We start from the raw sequence: 5955 nt of genomic DNA, 5'->3' as shown, positions 1-5955 counted from the left end.
GCACCTCAGTCGTGGTATTGAAGGTGGGAGAGAGCGCTGTACATTCACTCCCCCCACCCACAATCCCTGCCGGTACGAGACTCGAACCCGCAACCTTTGGGTTACGAGTCCGAATTTCTAACCATTAGGCCACGACTTCCTCTATGATGCCTTTAAAGGATTAGTTCACTTCTGAATTAAAATGTCCTCATAATTTACTCACCCCCATGTCATCCAAGATGTTCATGTCTTTCTTTCTTCAGTCGAAAAGAAATTAAGGTTTTTGAGGAAAACATTCCAGGGTTTTTCTCTATATAGTGGACTTCAGTGGGGTTCACTGGGTGGAAGGTCCAAATTGCAGCTTCAGTGCAGCTTCAAAGCGTTCTACACGATCCCAGACAAAGGAATAAGGGTCTTATCTAGCGAAATGATCGGTCATTTTCTAAAAAAGAATAAAAATTATATACTTTTTAACCTCAAACGCTTGTCTTGTGTAGCTCTGCAATGCGCATGCGTACTCTGTGCAGTCCCATTCGAAACAGTTAGGGTAGGTCGAAAAACTCCCATCTCATTTCCTCCTCCAACTTCAAAATCGTCCTACTCGAAAAACTCCCATCTCATTTTCTCCTCCAACTTCAAAATCATTCTACATCGCTGCAGAAGTACCGACCCAGTGTTTACAAAGTGAACGTGCAAAGAAGGTCAAACGCCCTTTACAAATAATGGTAAAACAGCGATGTAGGACGATTTAGAACGATTTTGATGCTGGAGGAGAAAATAAGATGGGAGTTTTTCGATATACCCTAACTGTCATTAACCATAATGCACAGAGCAGAATTCATGCAGAATTAGACAAGACAAGTGTTTGAGATCAAAAAGTATATAAATTATATATATTTTTTTAGAAAATGACAGATTGTTTTGCTAGATAAGACCCTTCTTCCTCATCTGGGATCGTGTAGAACACTTTGAAGCTGCACTGAAGCTGCAATTTGGACCTTCCACCCAGTGAACCCCACTGAAGTCCACTATATAGAGAAAAACCCTGGAATGTTTTCCTCAAAAACCTTAATTTCTTTTCAACTGAAGAAAGAAAGACAAGAACATTTTGGATGACATGGGGGTGAGAAAATTATGAGGAAATTTTAATTCAGAAGTGAACTAATCCTTTAAGGAGACAGCAGTTGCTAGGACTGCTATAATCCTATACCAAGAGGGAAGATGGTGATGGTCAAATAACTAAAATAAGATAAAAGTAAAATGAAAAGGCCCAAATAGCTTTAGAAAACTAAAAGGGAGAGTAAATAAACAAATTGATTTAATTAAATTTGTATGTGGTATTTGTAAAAAAGTATGTGGGGAGGGACCGACCTAATTGAATCCAAACAGAAGGTGATAACACAAACAGGAAGTGAAACCAGGAGTGAGGGAGAGAGAGGGAGGAGTGGTTCAAACGTTACACTTTACACTCACACCTATCTAAGTGTTAGTCAGATGCTACCAGCTAGCAGTTGAGGTAAAGGGCTTAGCTCATGTGCCTGTATGGCTGCTAAAGAATTAGTGTTGGCTACATGCAGATCTTTGTTTACATAAAGGTCTGTGACGTGTTTGCTGTTATCAGATTGAGACGGAAAAGCCTGCTCGCACCTCCCGGGGTCAGACGTTACTAAGAGACTGATGCAAGCTTACAACACGCACAAGTGGAGCAAAACTTGCGCTGCTGTAAATATGCATGGGAAACTTAAGCGCAGTCAGTTATGACGTGTCGCATACAATGGCAAATTACTAGTTAGCTAGGCTAGAATTACACCATTAATTCGCTATTCAATTGTTTCACCTTAATGATGATGCGATAGATACAAGAAGGCCTTAATTTAGGGAGATGAGGAACATCGCTCAAATCACTATCAAAAGTAAATATACTGCAGTTTTAATATCACTGCCAGTGGGATTTCTTCGCCACGCAGATTAATTCATGCCGCTAATCTGAGATTTCTTCGTCAGACTTAAGACTTATGCATTTAAAACTGAAAGTGGGGATTTCTTCACCCAATAACAGATTACTTTATTCTGGTACCATTTATATGGGCTGCTAATCTGAGATTTATTTGTCAGAAAAGGCATATGCTTTACTAACAACAGAAATGAGGATTTCTTCGCTAAAATCAGGTTAGTTTCTTATCTTACAATTTAAACTCATTATAGCACTGAAAACTTTCTACTGCTTGTAGGAAGGCACATTCAAGCTATAGTTATCTGAGTTTATCAGAAGCTGGTATGCATGTGTAAGATGTTAATAAAAACCCATGAGACAAACACAGAAGTCTGATACTGAGTCCGCTTGCAAATAATGTTTAAAACGATTGCCCGCATTCTCCACCATTTATGTAGCAAATTAGCTCAAAAGGGAAATGTATATAAGTAATTACAATTAATTATGATTAATTACAATTATTTATATCAGCTGCCAGTAGTAACTGTAGCAGGATTAAATTGCCATCAGCTAATCTGTTCGTCCAGCAAACATTCAGTGTAAGTTAATATCAACTCTAAGAAAGGATATTTTCGTGGCCACAGAAAATACTTTCCTACAGTATTAATGCCTTAGAGCATGTAGCAAGGATCAAAATCGTAAAGGGACATTATTCACCAGCAGGATCAGAAACTCATGTAATTTGTGCACAAAAGTTTTATTAACTAAACGCTAACACACATAACTAATCTAAACAAACAAACATACAATCTGTCAGGGTTTTGCCCTGACACTCTGGTTGTCTTGTGTTTGTTTCTTGTGTCTGTTGTCTTGTCAGCACATGGCTTAGTTGATTGTTTTTCTCAGCCATGTGCTTTAGCCCCTCCTCCTGGTTTCCTCATTACCACACCCTCTTGTTAGCCCTCATTGAGTCCTTGTTAGTGTAATTGCTCTCACCGGTTCCTCGTGTGTTTTCCTCCCTATTTATAGTGCCCCTTCCCCTATTGTCTTTGCTGGTTCGTGGTCATTGTTTCCCTCACTGTGTTTGTCGCTGTCTGTGGATGTGGCTGATTATGTGTTCCTGTCTCCCTGTCTGTTTGATCTTGTGCTCTAGTCTTGCCCTAGTCTTGTCTCTTGTAATTCTATGTTCTTGTCTTGCTCCTTGTTTTTGGATGTGGTCTGTTTTTGTCTTTTTGCTTTTATTTTAGTATTCATTTAGTTCTCTTAGTCCTGATCTTTTGTTTTCATTTTTTTGGTTGATATTTTAGTTATTTGTGTTTGTTAATTTAATAATTAGTTTTACCCTTTTTTTTTTTTCTTTTTTTTTTCTTTAGTCCTTTGTTTATTCTCTTGCCTGTTTGAGTAATTTGTGTTCCTGTGGAGCTATGTTTTGTCTTGTTGTGGTGTTCGAGTTCCTGTACTGACCTGTTCCTGTCCACTGGTTCCCTTGCCTGGTGTCTGGGGTGCTTCAGAGTTTATGGTCAAGAAGTATCTGAGCTCCGCTCTCTGGTGCCTTGCTCTGGTCTCTCCATGGACCTGGTCTTGCCACCTCCTCTGCTGCTATAGTATTCTGCCAGTTGATGTCTGAGGCTGTTCCAGTGGCCTTCCCTAGCTATCTCTGTTTATTGTGTTCCTGTTGTGGTATCACCTGTGCACCTCACCACCCTTTTGTATTGATCTGTTTTGTCAATAAACCCTTGTTACTCACACTGCAATTGGGTCCTCCTTCCAGATCCCTGACACAATCACTCATACATGGGATAAGGGCAAATGAGACTTGATGGATGAAACCATGAGGAAAACCAGAGAATGAAGCTATGAAAAGAGTCAGTTAACCACCTGAGTAACATTTATAACGGGGTCTATAGCTTATACTAAACCTTTGTTTCGTTTAGTTAAATGTACAATACTTGCATTGCCTTGGTCGTTGACGAGTGTCCAGATGCAGTGTCGGATTAAAGTCTTGATGGTTTCAAGGTTTTGGACTTGCGATCACGTTCTTCCAGGTTTGAAGAGTGATGAATTCCAAAGATGTTCTTTCAGATGTTCTTTCCCAGTGGAAAGTGAAAAAGAGCTAAGCGAGAAATCAGCTGAGATCCTAGGATCTTTGGTGAATGGAAAGTCAAGGCAGAGGCCTGGCACGAATTTAGGGTGTCCTTAGAAGACTAGCTCAGCATCCACATCTTCTCAGAATCTAACAGAACCACAGACTGAAGGTGGGTCGCTGATGTGTTTGACTTTATCCTCTATCGAGGTCAAACCTCTGGGATTTGAGTGAGCCAATGGTGTCTTGAACTTTTGGAGGGAAAGTTTACGACTCTTTGTCACAGAGCATGGTATTTTGCATATGTAATTCGATTGGGTGTTTATGCAAAAACTACTAAAGATTCTTGGAATACACATATATTACCTATGTACCAACATATAATATACACTCTCATTTAGATCATCAGAAGACAAATTCATAGATACTAAACGTGGTATAGGTAAGATTATATGAACGAGTGGTTCTATCATAAGCATGCATAAAACAGTATACAATACAAAAGACAATATTCAAGAACAGTAACAACATACACAATGACCTGAAGGATATGTGTGTTCATTCAAAGAAAGGTTTTCCTATGAATTAATTAGAGAAGAGTCCATTTTTATGGGTATTATGTTTTTACTATGGTTGAACGATGGTGAGAGGGAGAACTCTCAACATACCATTAGGTCATAAAGTTTATCTGGTCTGGCTGAGGTGTCCTGATTGCCATGGTATCCAGGGGCCTGGGGTCATTCCCAGACATGCTGGCACCCAGTATGTTTATTGGGTTAAAGGTCTGTGATTATTTGTTAATCTAATGAATAATTGATTGGTTAAATCTAATGAACAAATGTGTGTCTGATTGGTTTAAATGCTACACCAGTAATGTTTTTTTCTAAGGCACGTTTATAAAAAATACTTAAATGTCCTAATTGAACTATGGCCTAATCCTGGCTTAGTCTAAGCCCTGTATGTGAAACCAGGCCTATATCTCAAAAATGTATAATAATTGTTTTAAATTATGTGCTGGTATTACCTTATGAACTGCGCTTACATTACAAGTTGCCACAATGTGTTCATAATGTAATAAATTTCTCATACGATAACCTATTACTGTCAGTCCTGTGTTCCCGTGTCTTGTGTTTTTCTCCCCATGTTCTCCACATTACCTAGTTTCTCCCTCGTGTCTATTATGTTAATTTTTTTCAGCTGGTTCCCGTTAATTTCCTTGATTAGTCCCATTACTTAAGCCCTGTGTTTTTCCATGTCTAGCATCCGGTATTGTTAGTCTATCCCCTCTGCTACATGTGCTTTGCTTTGGTTTGGATTAATAAAGACTGTATCAAGAATTTCCCCACGTCTCCTCGCTCCGTCACAGTAGCAGCAGCAGCGTGACAATTACATTATGTGAAACATTTTTATTACATTGGACAATTATTATTACATTATGAGCTCAAGATTTTAAGTTTTGAGAAAATTATTACAATAATAATATATTTATTACATCATGTGCCGTTATTACATTGAGTTGCTACACACGTTGAAGAAAAAGGTGGATATGAGGATTTATTACACACATTTATTCTGACAATAATAAAAATAAGAGACTCAATAACATCTCACTGTTACTGATTCATCATGCAGCTCAAAGCATTATGGGTAGAATCTCTCGTCACTCTATTCTGATTCATCAACACAGTTTCACTGATGATCCAATACAAACCCAAAACCCAGGATAGAGCGTCTGAGTGAATGTGGTCTTGACTGTGTAGATGAGGCTCATTGTGTCAGAGACGCTGTAGAAGGACAGAGTTCCTGCACTGTGATCCACAAACACTCCTATTCTACTGCTGATGGACTTCACAGTGAGAGCAGTCTGTATGTTATTGTGCCAGAGTGAGTATCTGGAGGGAGAGCAGAACAAACTCCAGGACTGATCATTATATCCAAACAAACACTCATTACCATATCC

General features: G+C 38.9%; 1 pseudogene; it reads right to left on the bottom strand.

The window, feature by feature from the left end:
• Positions 1 to 5542: 5542 nt before the first annotated feature.
• LOC107694440 (tripartite motif-containing protein 16-like) overlaps positions 5543 to 5955 on the bottom strand; it is a 7220-nt pseudogene continuing 6807 nt past the window's right edge.

This window comes from Sinocyclocheilus anshuiensis, unplaced genomic scaffold (assembly GCF_001515605.1).
Source record: "Sinocyclocheilus anshuiensis isolate Anshui unplaced genomic scaffold, SAMN03320099.WGS_v1.1 scaffold2492, whole genome shotgun sequence".
Classification (NCBI taxonomy): domain Eukaryota; kingdom Metazoa; phylum Chordata; class Actinopteri; order Cypriniformes; family Cyprinidae; genus Sinocyclocheilus; species Sinocyclocheilus anshuiensis.
Note: the sequence above shows the minus strand (reverse complement) of the source record. Positions and strands in the feature narration are given on the sequence as shown.